Here is a 16,094-nt window from a genome sequence, read left to right on the forward strand (position 1 = left end):
GAGCAACTCTCCTCCACTCAGTTCCTTCAGACTAGCCAGCAGCAATTAGCAAACAGGTGGTGGAACACCACATCAGCTGAGCTCATTTCATAAGCTACTTCTCATTGCAATGCTGGAGCGATGTGATGACCTCCTGAAGGTGGAGCTTCAGAAAGAGCAGAAATTCCTTCAATGCTATAAGATGACATTATGTGCCTGGAAAACATATAATACTGTGCTGTTAACCATGAGTTCTCTTGATCATGTTCATGCTAAACACTAGAAGGAAAACTCAGTTTCAGAGTGCTGAGTAACTACTTGGAAAAACAAATTGACATTATTGTTGCTAGGAAAATGATCAACTTAAAAACTTCAGTAAAGTTAATCTAGAGTTCAAGTGTTAAAACTTTAATATGGTGCTTTTGAAAAATATATTAAAATAATTTTTTTCTCCTGAGCATCATGTAGCTGTAGCACAGACTGCTACAGGAGTTCCCTCCTGCCCACAGCCATCAGCACCTATATCAACTCTGAAAAAAATTATAAAACATGAGGGGAATACTTAATTTCCCTCTGAGAATAATCAAATATTTTTGAATTTGAATGAAATATGAAAAAAGTGTTGTTTTATAACTGTGGCATTTGGAGAATCACCAAAGGAGACAATAAAAGCTGTAATAATCTGACTTTACAGAAGGCATGAAATATATTTTGTCCACATGTAAAGATTTGTGTGCTCAACACAGAAGTCTCTGAAAGGCACGTCCAAGTCAATCCTTTAGGGCAGAACGCAAAAATGTGTATTTTTGTGACTTAACTTCAGCTCGAGTTGCCATGTTTGCGTTTACAGTAAACCAGTAATAATCCGAGATGCTGCTCTCATGCGTGTTATTCTAAACACACGGCTGCTTCCTCAGGAAAGGAATGATTTGTTTTATGTGGACCTCTCAGTGTTCTCGCTACACCCCTGGGACAGAACAATTCCATGTTTGTGAGATCACTGCTGTCCTACGCTTCTCTACAATCACAGTCCCAGCAGCAGCTCCAGGTTAGCGCCTAATGAGGGGAAACAATGCAAACAATAAACAGCAATTAAACAACAAGCCAGTTACTGTTTGTCTGAGCTACGAAAATGTTCTTGAGTGAATCTTAACTGAGCCATTTTAATTAACGCGGCGTTATCCTCCTGCTGTGAAGCTCGTCGAGTTGGATGTATGCTTTGACTGCCTGTGATGAGGAAAAACTAAATCTCTATCCAACACCAGCTTTCAGACAAACCCTTTGAAGGTTTTTTTTTTTTTCCAAAACTATCTGGTTATTTTGACACACTTTATCCAACTTCACAAAAACTAATTCTATGTTGGGAACAGTAAACCCCAGAACGAGTGGATGCCACAGATGTGGTCTTGTCGTGGTGTTAAAGGAAAATTAAGAGCTGTACCCCAAAGTTCATAGTTTGTCCCACATCCAGGCTTAGACAGGTTTGGATGGCATCTTCAACAAATGAGGCAAATGTCTACACTTTAGTAGAGACATATAAAGAATAGGGAGATTTTTTTTAGCACCTGTGGAACATAAATAGTACCTACGGGAAATTTCTGCACCTCCTTCAGTCTTGCCGTGGGCCTTCCTGACCAGATTATAACATTCCCATATTTTCTAAAACTTTTAGTGACTGTCTTTACAGCATCTCTGTGTATTAGGGCTGGGTGATACATCGATTTTGGCAATTACGGTAATCAAATGTTCTGTTTTTGGAGAGGATTGAAGTAAGAGTTTTTAAAGATACATTCTCATTTCTAAAAAAAAATAAGGAACAAAGTGAGGGAAAAAAATCAATTCAAATCAGAAATTGAATGTGTAATTTTATTTATAAAAGGGGCAGTATTATGTATTCTACAGGCACATAGTGCCATTTCATAGCATAATTAAGTAACTATGTTGCCTTCAGTTGTTAAAAAATGCTACATGTACCAAATATGAGCTGCAGTATGTCAGTGTTTAGGAAACACAAATAGTACATGAAACAGCAACAGTGGTCACTTCCTGCTTCGACTAGCCACATATGCTGCGAGTGAAATAAAACATGTCAAACACTTCCTAATAAAACACTCATTATCCCGTTGTCGGCTTGGAGTGCGTAAAAATTGTTTTCCTGTCACGCACCATACTACTTTATTACTTCCTCCTACTCTGACATATCCCCCCAGGATTAGAAGTCCCCGTCGCTGGCAGCTGAGTGTCCAAACTGTCTTCAGTAAGTAGGCCTCTTAATCCCCTGATGAGAATATTGGCTAAATTCCACACCTCCTCTGTCCGGTTTAATGTCTCAGAGAACCAAGGCTCCGTTCTCTGTATGAGTGCGACAGTCACCTTATCTGTCCCACACAAGCTAGTCTAATTACAGCTAAAGACATTTCACGCTCACACTCTGCTTCTGTCCCGCAGCGTACAGGAGGTTCATTCATCATGAAAGACACAAAACACACTCAAGTGCATCAACCGTCTGCACCAAAACTGGCAACTTCTAAGCCTAAGTAATGACACACTGCAAAAAAAAAAAAAAAAAAAAAAAAGCAGTGATGAATCTGAGCTATTCCACGTCAGTCTGGTTGCATTTGAGAAACCAGCAAAGAACCAACATTCAGGCCAAAAATCAACCTGAATGTTTTTGAAGCTATGGGTTGGTGATAGTCAAGGAACAGAATCGTAAAGAGAGTCGATGATCCCTGTGATGTATCAGTAAAAGAAGTCAAAAACTCCACCTACATCAGCTAGCATAGACGCCTAACAGTGTTACTGGAGCTCCAGACCTGGACTTGGAGTTCATTTGTCACAAAAACAAAGACTTCTAAACAAAATCATTTTAGTAACATTTTAGTGTAAACCTCAACAACCCACCACTTCTCATTGTTTACTTTCTAAACATAGCTAGTTAGAATTTACCTAACTTCATTTGAGTAAGTGGATTTCAGACATCGGTTGGAATTAAGTGTCTTTTAGCTGGTAATCTTAGAGAATTTTTTACTTTGTTTCTGTTGATAAAAATCAAGAAAATGAATTTAGTGAAAAACCAACATTTTAGAGTGAAATTCTGTTTTCACATCAGTGCATATGAAACGAGACCTCACCATGTCGGTCAATACACTCACCTTACTAATTAAAGTAAAAGAACAATTGATATTTCCACACAGGTATAACTTAAAAAAGTAACACAACCAACCAAGCCAATGTTAAAGATCAACATTCATTCTTTTTCTACACAGTCTACATTAACATTATCTATTTAAAAAGTACCAATATGCTCTATATTAGCTCCACTATATTTCAGTAAATTTGTAGGTACAAACTGATGCATGACAGTATGAGACATCCTGTGGCAGGCGGCATGTCGGACCAGAAAATGTTGACTAAAACCACAAGACCCAGAATGCTTCAGGGCTGGTGTCCTGCAACTTAAATCCACCAATATTATGTACTTATATTTAGTGACTACAGACAAAATATTTATAATAATAACAACAACAACTACAATAATAATAATAGCAAGAACATTTCTGAAGAAATTTAAACGGGGCCTGCCAAAGCGTGCCCGTCTGTTGGAACTGTTGAGATGCTTTACCAGGTCGAGAAAGAGTCACACGCTGTTAGACAAAGGCCCATAGTAAAGAGTTACATTTTTGATTCTGTTAGACACTAAGGTCCATTTCTCATGAAAAAGAAACATTTTCTCAGGCCACAGAGACATGGTGTGATTTCAGGGAGTCCATATAATCAGCTACCCTCCTCCTCCTCCTCAGACGCTGCACAGACCTTTTTAGAAACTCTTCTCGAATGTAATGGTAAAAGCGTCTCCTTTCAGCGCTAAAAGGGAATAAACTAAGTAAAGCCTGGATGCTTTTCTTGGCTGATTTTATGCTCCGTGTGTCAATACAAATTATGATTCATCGATCGGGATTTCCATTCCCAGAGTTCTGGGATGCTAAAACCCAGAACTCTGGGTTTTAGCATCAGAACCCAGAGTTCTGATGCTAAAAATTTGCATCAATGCTAAAGTAAGCTACAATGTACTCAATAGCATGTGGAAAGTCACAATCGTATGGAGCAACAAAGACTTATTCAATTCAGTATGTTAAAATTAGTGTATATGCTAAAATTAGCCAAAATGGGTGCCTTCCATGGAGGCCTTGCTTTTCCCTTGGGAGTCCTATGCATCGCTCTGGCAGGCCCCAATAATAAAATCGGTCTTGGATGTAATTAGAATCACCAAGTCGGTGTTTGGTCAGATAATGGCAGTTGCTGCAGCCCCAACAGAGGCGTTAAACACACAACTATGCCGACAAAGATTTCCTCAACTCTTCCTCAAACCTGAGTACCATCACATTAGATTGTAAAAATCTGCATAGGCATCATTTACACATCGAAACTGTCCACACAGGTACAGATGAAAAATGATGCTGCAAACTTCCTGAGACTCCCCCCATGGGACGCTTCTACACATTCCAGTAAGATCAAGAGAACAAGCATCAGTTCCTTAGTCCTAAACGGAGAGGGGCATAAATAATCAGTAATCTTGCACTATTATTTTTCAAAAACCCAAGACAGGACATGCAGAGTGAAGTCACAACAAATATTAGTTCCTGTTTCTGTCTAAAGTAAAATGGTAGCCTCAGGACTGGGTTCTCCTGTGGATTGAACTTCAGGATGAATTTAGCAAGAAGGTGAGCAACTCTGTTTCTGCAGCACAAACCCAATGAAAGATCAACAAAAACTATAAGAACTTAAATGCTTCATCCTCCACACAGAACCAAGACCACTAATGTAAGAGGATGCAGAGTATAGACTGCCGAGTCCCAGGTGGAGGTGGGATTCTGCTGGCCCTCAGCACCACTACGTGTCCCTGCCGTATCCAAGGAGACAGACGCTGCGTGTCAGCTGTAATCCTCATAATGAAAAATTAACTCACAGCACCTCAGGAGCCATAATCAGAGCCCAGATGGGAAAAGTAAGGAGAGAGAGAGAGATGTGAGGAGTAATTCAGGGGAATTGATAAAAAAAAAAGAAGAGGAAAACGGAGAAACAAACAGAATTCTCACAATCCAAACTCAGGCTGAGGACAGACTAAACTCCAGCGACGGTGGTAAATCGTCCAGATGTTGCCCGGCGGGTTAGAGATTTTGTAGAAAAGATCCATGTCATGAAACAGCTGGATGGATTTTCTGTGAATACAATAAAAAGCTTTGCACTCAATTTGGAAGCAAAACCGGAAGAAGGCTTTTACCTAATCCTGAGGCAAAGAGCATGCTGCTGCTGCTGCAGTAACCCAAACAGCTGAACTACTGATGGCAGACAGGTTTTATTGGAGATGGAGTCCAAACGGATCACCATTCATCCATCCATGGTGCTCTGCATGTAGGCCAGAAGGTTCACACTTTTTCTCATATGACTTCAGTGACAAAGGCCTACATGGCTCATCCGTAATGTTGACCTTAAAAGTTTTTTTCCTCATAACTCTTCCATAAAGGCCAGATCTGTTTAGTGCAAAACTTATAGTTGTCATAACGACAGTTTCTCCAACTTGAGCTGTGAACATCTGCAGCTCCTCTAAAGTTACCACCAGTACGACTGAGAACCATGGGAAGCTAAAGCCTATGCCACTTCAGGATTTCTGGCTACAAAATATTTTCAAAGATTTTTTTCCCCATCTTAAATGAAAACATATGCATTTTTTCTGGGGTTTTTTGCTTGATTGTGTTATTTCAACAGATCACATGTGTTAGAGTTTGTACACTCCAAGCTAACAATTATTTAATTTCTAAATTATTTAATAAATTCAATAATCAAATTAATCTGAATAACTGTTTCAGCAGTGCTACATTTAATTCTAAGGTCCAAGTAAAACTAAATCAAACCAACACTGGTTTGCAGTTCTGCCATTTCAGACAGTGATTAAATTACATACAGGTGTATGGGGAGTAAACAATTAACAGCAATAATTTGGTTTAGTTAGCTCGTCAGAGAGGAAAAAATGTGGGAGTTCATTTTTCAAAGTCATATCTTCACCATGCTATACATACATTTATAACTGTCAGAGTTCCAAACTAAATATTTAATTCACAAGCTAAATATTTAGCTTTAAAATTAAATATTTAGTCAGGAAGCCACATATTTAGTTCCAAACTAAACGTTTTAAGTCTGAGCTAAATATTTAGCTTTCAAACTAATTATCTAGTCCAGACTAAATATTTTCCAAATCTGAACTTTGAATAAACTTCCTATTTTTTTCTCTATTACAGGCAAAATAAACCAAATTATTGCCGTCAATTTTTTACTCATTTTTATTCTACTTTTCTCAAACTGCACCCCATACAGGAAAGAGGGGGTGGAGGTAGGGAAATTACAAATGCACACCATACTTTTCAGATTTGTGTTTGATAAAACATTTGACACATACCTGAACACTCTTATTTATGAATACTTCAACTTCCAGAAGGGGCATTCCTTTTTTTTTTTTTTAATTGGAAAATACGTGCCAAAGAAAGTGGACAGTAAGACAAACCCAGAAAAAGATATTCAGTCTCCGTCTCCTAATCTGGTTTGGAACACGCGGTGACGCGACCATCACCCCTGGCAGCTTCGGTGCGCCAAGCTGAAGCGCAGCACTGACCCATTCCTCCAAATCCGCACTCGATGCCAATTAATCGCCATCTGAACCCAAGAGCAACACCTGCGCATTGTTTACACGCGCAACACAAGCGGCGTTTAAAGTTCGCCGCAAAGCATTTCTTACCTGTTTCAGGAGCCAGCGGTGCGTCGGAGTTCACCGGTGAACACTTTGAAAGCGGGTCCTTTCCAGCAGAAACCCGGCGTGGAGATTCCTCTACTGTCCTCTCAACAACCAATCCGAGGGAAAGAAAAACCAAAAATCAACAGTTCCTCTCCCTTCTTTCACGAAGCGCTCCGCTCTCCCTCGGCTCTCGCCGTCCCTCTCCTCCGCTCGCCTCCCTCTCCAGCGCGCATTTTACGCAAGGCACGACAGCAACTCCCCGTGTCCACGCTGTGTGCCAGCTGTTCCCACGCTGACCTCTGACTAAAACAGACGATTCTCCTCTGCTTTAAGCTGAGCTTTTAATCCCCTCTCGCGTCGTCGCAGAGACTCGGAGCTTTGGCTTCAGAGGTTTCCCGGGACTCGACCTGCAGCAGCAGGTAAACTCCAGACTCACCTGAACGGAAGGACGCTGCCACCGGAGGTGAGAGCAGCTGAAACACGGCAACGCTGCCCCCATGTGGTTAAAAAAGAAAACTTTCCGTTTCCATTTTTAAATCACGAAGCACATTTATTTGGCCAACATCAATCCTATTGGAAGATATTTATTGCCGATCTATTAGTGCATGAAAAAGATCGTTTTTGAAACCGAAAGTGGGTAAATTAAATATAAAATAATGAATAGACCCTACAAATCAAAAAGAAAGCAGCAGCCCTTCGTAGCCACCTCTTTTTGCTGCCCCATTCACTACAAGGTAAGAGCATGCACAACTTGCAAGTATTGGAAAAAAAAGGCTTGTATAAAATGTTAAAATTAATACCAGACCATAAAAGAGACTGACACTTCTTTCTAAAGAGAAAATGGCAGCAAAACTTAGGTTTCCCAGTTCTTAATGAAACATAAAATGTCTCAAATAATGTTCTTTAGAGGTGATCAGTGTGCAAGGGAAAAATGTTTGACACCAACACTCTCCACAAGTCAGACAAAAAAAAAACACAACCATACATCTCAACTATGATGAAATGGAAATGAGTCGGAGTACTTTAGATTATTCTTCTACACAACTATTCATTTTGTCTTGTGTCATACAAGCTGACCCAGTGAGACCCACAAACAGTGTGCTCTTTCAGGTCATGAAATGGTGGTCAACCCCTCCCACCCCTTCAGTTGGGGGGGGGGGGAGGGTCTCCCCCACCCAACTGATACCATTGTCATATCCATACCATATGACAATGGTATGGATAGGGTGGAGTTATACAGTCACCACACAACATAGACAAATGATTGAGGGGCAGAAAAATATCAGTGCTTGCAACAAGCATGAGACAAACTAGTGTGCTTGGTGTTTGGGTTAAGCCCTGGCTGCCCAGTAAGAGTCCAACTTTGCTGCGTTTGCTGTCAACATCACCTGCTGCCCATCTCCGCAATATCTGAAGTTTTCCATACTGCCCTCGAGAAAACAGTTTCTTCAAGAGTTCCTCAGTATTCCATGCGATTGTGTGCTGGGGAATCTCCCATTAACATACTTGGGCAAGTGAAACTTTATCAGCTGTTGCACAGAGTGGGTCCCAGCTGGCATGTGATTGTCATTCCATCCAAACATCCTAGGACAGACGCCTGTCGACTGCCCTCATTCCTGTGACAACACCACCTTACTCATTGACATGATGACTGAGAACCCTTTGGCAGAGAGAGAGAAAGTCGGGTTCCAATCCAAGCTACACCTGAGGCCTGTAAAACCAGGGCTGACATTTCCATGGACCTGAGGTGGGAATATTCTGGGTTACTCTGCTTCGAACCCGTTCTCTTCCCCTTTCTCTTAAAAGATTTTTGATTGATTTGATTTCAAATTAATACATTTGTGTACACATCAGTTTAATAGTTATATACTGGAAGGAAATAAAAATGAGTTCTTCTCGATTTTTATTGGCGGTTGGCAAACATGGGAAGGAGGCATTACTGCCACCAACCGGTAGGGTTGACAATAGCTTCAGTTAAAATTTCCCTATTAAATACTTTTTTTAACCAAGAAAACTCCTAAGATATAACCCATTGAATATCAATGATGAAGAGTTTCATACAGTTATAAGCCGACAAAAGACAAACCTAAAATGCTCTTGGGGGCCCCCTGCTGATTTGGAGGATGTAAGCAGCTGATCTGTTTTCTAGGCAGCTGTCCCAGGTTTTTAAACAAAATACAGCACAACTGAGAAACAAAACTTCCACCATCCTTTTAGTTGAATATTCATGTTTTACAAGAAAAAAAAACATTTCAAAAAACTTTGTTTACACTTCACATTTTGACAAGATGTACACATTAAAAAAACACATCGAGGGGAACGTTTTCCAGCACCTTTGGCTTGGTTTTGACTTCAAAATATTTGAGTAAATTGTTCCAGGAACAAACCATTTCACTGACAATCTCATTTTTATTGCTAGAATTCAAAACAATTTAAAATCTGAGGAATAAAGCCAGGTTTTCTTCCACATACATGAGGAAGATCTCAAAAACCAGAAATAAACTCTTCAAAAGACCAAACCCTAACAGCTGGGTTTCAAATCTATTTGGTGAATAAAAAGAAAAAGTAAATCCAGGCAACCTTAGAAGAATATCTAATAGTGGAAGACAATTTTTCCTGTCAGGGGTCAACAGAAAATCAGGAGCCTTTTATTGCAAAGTTTGTATGTGACACCTTCTAATCCTCCAAGGGTTAACGGTAATTTTTGCAGTATCTCAAGATTTTCACAAAAGTAAAGATAATTGCATGTTTAGTAAATGAACGTTTCTATATAATTCAGATATGTTTAGTACAGTAAAAAAAAAACAAAAAAAAAAACATGCTGAGACTAACAGCAACCATGCAATTCAAATAAGAATTAAAAAGTTAAAAACAAACCAGTCATCGCTGTGCATAGAGCAGTGTTTCCCAACCCTGGTCCTCCAGGCTCACTGCCCTGCATGTTTTAATGTTTTAGGCGTTTTCTTGCTTCTGCCCAGGTGATTTCAATTAACAGACGTTTGCTGAACTGCAATCAGCTGAATCAGGTGTAGTAAAGCAGGGAAACATCTAGAACAGTGTTTCTCAACCCTGGTCCTCACTGCCCCCCTGTCCTGCATGTTTTAGGTATTTTCCTTCTGCCACACACCTGAATTGTATCTCTGGGTGATTAACAGGCTTCTGCAGTACTTGATGGTCATGCAATCATTTGAATCAGATGTTCTGGAATAGAGGCACATCTAAAACATGCAGAGCAGGGGGACGGTGAGGACCAGGGTGGAGAAACACTGATCTAGAACATGCAGGGCAGTGTGCCTTGAGAACCAGGCATGGGAAATACTGGCACACTGTATCAGCTACATTTTTGGCATAGTTGGTAAAGAAGTGAAAAAAAAAACCCCTCAAATATAAATTAGTTTTTTTTTTATCTCAGCATCATAATCAGTCACTGAAAACATTTGAGAACTCTTAAGGTAGACTTGTATCACTGATAGTCTTTTTTGGTGCTAGGAACATCTAATTAGTAATCCCTGACTTTGTTTACCAGGGTATAAATATGATGTGACACAGCAGATGTTTTTTCAGTGCTGAACTCATACTTGTTTTGCCACCACACACCAATGAACCTTTGATGTCAGTTCACCTGGTTACCGACAGTAACTATGGGTGGCTTTTTTCCCCTTTAACTCAATTTGTGAAGATAACTTACTGACAGCATAAAACAAACAATAGATAAACTCCACCTAACATAAAGCTGCAACTTTTCTAGTTTCTAGTCAGTTGTGTGAATAACATTTTTAGAGCCATTATTGTTTAATAAATATGTAATGTTTTCTTTCTCTTACTCATTTCAAGTTTTACATTTATTCAAATAATATAATATATAATATAATAATATAATAGTCCTTATTTGGCAGTGTAATTATGTTAATATATACATGTAAAAGAGTCTTCAGTTTGGGCTACGTAATATGAAGCCCGTCCTCAGCTACAATAAAAACACTGCAATTATCTGCTTTCATGTGTAATTTAAACCATCCTTACTCAAAGTGCTTTGATTGTTCATTTAGCTCTTCATAACCTCTCTAAAACCAAATACTAAATATACTCTAAAACCTTTAAAGAAAACTTTAAAAATACTTCACACTAAGTGCCTTAAAGAATAAGAGAGTAAGTCAATGCAAATGAAACCCCAACATCGTCCCAGTAGAGTTTTTCAGACAAATCTGCTGTGAGGAGTGCTTGGTAAAAACCTTCCCCTAAAACCTAGTTCACACTGTGTGATCATAAGACTGCTTTGGAAAAAAAATGTCTGGGGAAGGAAGATTTCTGATCTCAATAGTGAGTACTGACATCAGATTTAAATACCAAGCTTCGTTCAAGATGTTCTGCTTCAACAGATTTTTGTCCTCTCTGGGTTTCTGTCACTGTCTCCTTTGCTTTACCTGATTCTGTTTACAATAGCGCTAACACATGTAACTTGGTGTCCATTAACCGTTGGACCAATACTTCAGTTGAAGCTTTTTGATGTGATTCTGCTAAACATTATCTTACACCAAAGAGTGTTACAGTAGCATACATGTACATTCAGAATTTCACAGTATGATGCTTCCACAGTGCGACATGTTCAAGTCTGTTCAGATCCATGTCCATCCATCTGTCCATCATCTATACCAACTTATCCTTGGTGCTGCGGTCAGTGCTACACCCTGGACAGGTCGCCAGGGAAACGCAGAGACACACAGGACAAATAACCAACCACACACTCTGGCTAAAGGACAAGTGGGATACACCAATTTACGACTTCTACATTACCTTCTTAAGTCACAATTCATTCATAACGACATATTCAAGTATCGGCATCTAACTCCTCTGACCTAACAAATAAACAAGTTGAGGTAAAAACGCAACAAACCCCACAGCTCAAGTGGCTTTGTTATGTTTTTGAAAACACTTTAGCTGTTTGGTACCATTTTCAGACTCAAGTATCTTGTGAAGATTAAAGAAAACATTGTTCACATTGTTTAATACATTTGGAGAGACATCTGTGTGGTCATAATTTTGACGCTACAGCTAAAAAGAACAGATTGTTGTAAACCGTTACTAGCCTGTAGTTTGGTAAAGAAATGAAGGCTACCATTTGTTGCAACAAATGTTCCAAAAGTTTTGTTATCACAGTATTGCTGTATGTTATAGGCATATTGTGAAAAACTGCTTTAAATGCAAAAGAAAAAAAAAAGCTAATTATTTAAGTACCATGCAATCAGGTGTGGGTGACACTCGTTTACTGCACAATGAAAATGTTTTAGAAAGTAAAGATGTGATAAAGTCATGAAGAAACTACGACTAAAGCTACGTTCACATGTCAGGTCTAGATGCTCAATTCCGATTTTTTGCTAAAATCCCAATTTTCTTTTTCTTTTTTGTGTGGTCGTTCATACTACTAATATAATACGACCACAACCGGACTTCTCTGTGTGAATGGAGACTCACTCCCAATGCGACCCGCATGTTCAGAAAAACAAAGTTGACGTCACACAGCAGCGGTCTGCTTACAGATCTAATAATGGACGTCATCATCTATGGATTTTAAACTTGACAAACTGAAGTTTTTTTCCATCAATTAATGGGTGGCTATAAATCATGTTTGACATGACATTTTTTTAAGAAAAAGTAAATAAAACTGAAAGTAATTTTGCATTGTTTTTATCGTAGAGACGAAACTAAATAAAGATGTTAAATCTGCTGGGTGGATGATAGCGTACGTAGGTTTAACTGTAAGTGCTCTTTGTATAAACTGGCAATCTTTTGTAAATCAAATATTTTATAAATAATAATTATTGCAATGTAAGTAATCTCAGTGCTACACTTTTGGTAAGTCCATGTACTGCCGATGAAATTCTCATCTAAAAATAGCTCACAACCTTCCACCACAGTAAGGTCTTTATTTTAGATGACCCAACACCACACTTAAAGTGGCAGTGACTCTTTAAGTCACTGCCACTTCCATCCCAGCGAGCTGGGATGGAAGTGTTGCTTAGTTGACAGCAGCGTTGCAAACTGCAGAATGTCACATGGACAAACCTCACAGGAGCCTAGAAGTTGTCTTCTAGGCTGTCCCATTCCAGAGGTTTCTCTCGTAGTTTTCCAGGCAGATGTGAACGCGCTGGGTGAAGTAGCTGCGATCCGAAATGGCTCGTAGGAGGTCGGTCTGGACCAAGGAGATGTCGTACAGCTCCGCAGTGCCCGCTGCACGGGTGTTATGGCCGCCGGGTTCCAGGAACACCTGGCCGGGGTGGAGACAACGAGGAGGAAGGTGAGCGGGGACACAGAAGACAGGATGAAGATGACTTTCTTACTGCATTTCAAAGTCCAATGGGTATTTTGGAATGGGTAATAATCAATGGGTATATATTTTTCCCAACACACCTTAGAAATAGCTGTCAATTTCTGCTGTTCAGCAGTTTCTGAAAGACTCAGGCAAACAAGCATTTCCCATTCAAATCCACTTTCTCTGCCATTTTAATACTCCATTTGGCCTTCAGCAAGTTCTCTTAATCATGTCTAAATGCAGAAATGTATCCAGTTGCAGTCTTGTCATCGGCTGATTTATCTTTGTACATGACAAAGGATGTAGCTAAATAGATTTAAAATACTTGAAGAAAACTTGGTTTCAAATTGGTCTGATGAAAAGATAGATATTTTTAAATAAGGTTAAATGCACTTAGTTGGTAGATTAATTGTTTGAGAGGCTAACTGTGATTGGATTATTGGTAGAAATATTGATAGAAAAGTAATCGACTGAAGAGTTTTGGTTAAATGTTTAATCAATTGATATTTGTTTACTTCACCGATTTAGTAATTAATCTGCTGATTGATTAAAGCTACAGCTTTTGTAAAAAAAAAAAAAAAAAGATGTGTTTACATATTTGTTAAAATTATCACTCATGACAGTGTACAATAGCACTGATCTGTGAAAAAAGGAGGAGGGTCTTAGTGCTGTCAATCAACCTCATATGGATGCTTCTCTTGTTCTCTGATATGCTAAAGCTTCTTGCTGACAGCTAGCTTGCCATGAATGCTCAGGCTAGTTAGTTTGGCCACCAATGTCGGCAGATAAACAGTTTCCCAGCCAAAAGCATGATTAGCAGCACGTCCACAAGGTTGATTAGCAGCGTTAAGACCCCCTTCCTGGCTCTGATAGGTTGTTTTTGACCGGGAGCGGTGCAGTTCTTTATATTGCAATAGTAGCACTGGGAGGAGGTGGAGGAGGCCGATTATTTCAGATTATCTGTCTCATTCTATCACGACACGGTGACAGTTTTAACTTATGCAAAAAAAATATTTTAGTAGAAGTTTCTTACATAGACATAAATAGTATACTGTTGCTTTCATCAGTTAGTTTATGATACTTTCATAAAATAGCAACAAACAGGATCAAAACTAATTGCGTAGAAGTTCCAATTCATATTTAGATTAATTAGGACATTAGTGAAGCCACATTACCTTTGGACATACAATGGTGTCCTCATCATTTTGTCGGATGTTGTCATCTATAAAGACATGCTGAACATTCTGGTCAAAGGGGTCAATCCATAGGGGCTTCCCTCCTCGGATGGAGAAGGTGTTGGTAGCCCACCTGGACACAGACGCCCGGATTAGAAATTAGTTGAAATAGAAGAAGAAAGAACAAAGTGGCAGTGTATGTGCTGCAGAATCTGTTTGTGTACCAGTCAAAGTGGTCCTGGAAACCACCGAGACCCTGCACAGAACTTAGGTACTGGTAGAGTCCTCTCTCTCCATCACGAGTGGACACACGCTCTTCAGCCCGGCTCAGGACGACCCCTCGCTTGGTACAACGGATTTTACCCGGAGTCATATCCACTCTGAGCTGAACCAAAGCAAAACCGGGAGCAAAGGTCAGAGTTAGTAGAAGAAGAGGGTAGGAGAAGAGACATAAAAAGAAAGCAAGTCCTAAAGTTCTTAATCATACTAGCTTGATGGTCTAAGAAGGAACCAAGATTAAATGAAGAACTGTACACAATAAGGTTAAAGTAATAATGAAAAATAAAGATTATGTATTTCCTAGGCACATAGTAACATTTTATGGCAAAATTAAGTAACTATGTTAACTTCAGTTGTTTTAAAAATGCTATATCAAATATGACTTAAAAGAGATTTTACTTCCTGATGTAACACCTTGAAATTGCATCTCTGTTTCTTTAGAAACTCCTGCTTTTTCTGAAACTCCACCTTCAGGAAATCATCACAACATCCCTCCTCTAATAACACTTTAACATAGTTTTTACCAGCGTTGCACTGAGAAGTAGCTCGTACAATGAGCTCAGAAGATGTTGTTTCACCAGGTGTTTGCTGATTGCTGCTGGCTAGTCTGAAGGAGCTGAATGGAGGAGTCACAGAGGAGGGCTGCTCTATGAGCTCAGAAGGTTGGAATCTGCAGCTCTGAGGAGGAGCAGCGCCTTGAAGGCACCACTATGTCAAACCAGGAGTTTTAGACAACTGAATAGTTGCCATGGAGATTAAAGGATTTGTCAAACATGCACAGAAGAATTAAAGCAACACTCCAGGAATGTTTTTTATTAGGGAGTAACATCTTAACGTCATGTAATACTCAAAAAAATAAATTTTACATAATACTCCCCCTTTAAGGTAATTTTCTGTCACCTGAACAGTTAATAGGGAGAGTTCTGCAAGGCAACACTGAAGATCTAATATTAGCTGATGTTTAGGAGTGAGCCTGCCTCACCTTCAGCTCAGGCAGATCAGGGAACAGTGGGTGAGCTCCCTCATTGACTACTCGAGACATGGCCTTCAACACCCGAGGCAGGTCAGTCCCAAACGTGCGGAAAACAATGGCAAATTCCCGTCCTTCCCACGCCTTCCCAGGCGGAGTCACTCAGCCATTCCCATTTTCCTGCAAGAATTACCCAGCATGCTAGAGTTTCAGAGATGGAAATGATGTATAACATTATTTCTATTAAAAACTGTAAAACTGGGAGTCGGACTGAAAAGCCATTTTAAATTCAGTAACTTCTATAAAAATTTGGTCTTTTCCTCCTAAGCAAAAGTGTCTATTCTGCTCACAGATTGACTTCGTTTAAAATGTCAGGCTGTTCAATTAAAGGACATTTGACATCATAAAATAATACAAATCATATTTAGTGCAGCATCACAACCTACTAATCTTTTCTCACCACAGGGGCTCACAGCTAATATTCCACTGTGTTTACTTCACTTCATCATGTTAAATGTCATTCAATTGAATAGCATGACAATTTAAACATAGTCAAACTGTGAGCAGAATAGACACTTTTACTCAGGATGAGAA

General features: G+C 39.4%; 1 protein-coding gene across 4 annotated transcripts in view; it reads right to left on the reverse strand.

Annotated features, from left to right (window-relative positions):
• The window catches only part of klhdc8b (kelch domain containing 8B), a 173,087-nt gene extending 157,448 nt beyond the window's left edge, over positions 1-15,639 (reverse strand). For 3 of the 4 annotated variants that reach the window (XM_081608632.1, XM_081608630.1, XM_008412791.3), the window contains exon 1: positions 6,770-7,901. The gene's annotated coding sequence lies outside the window, so the exon portion shown is untranslated. Of the gene's footprint in view, positions 1-6,769; positions 7,902-9,643; positions 13,032-14,251; positions 14,385-14,475; positions 14,637-15,512 lie in introns of those variants that run through there. The other variant, XM_081608631.1, reaches the window with a different exon arrangement.
• Positions 15,640-16,094: the final 455 nt, after the last annotated feature.

Source organism: Poecilia reticulata, chromosome 7, assembly GCF_904066995.2.
Source record: "Poecilia reticulata chromosome 7, P_reticulata-male-v2, whole genome shotgun sequence".
NCBI lineage: Eukaryota > Metazoa > Chordata > Actinopteri > Cyprinodontiformes > Poeciliidae > Poecilia > Poecilia reticulata.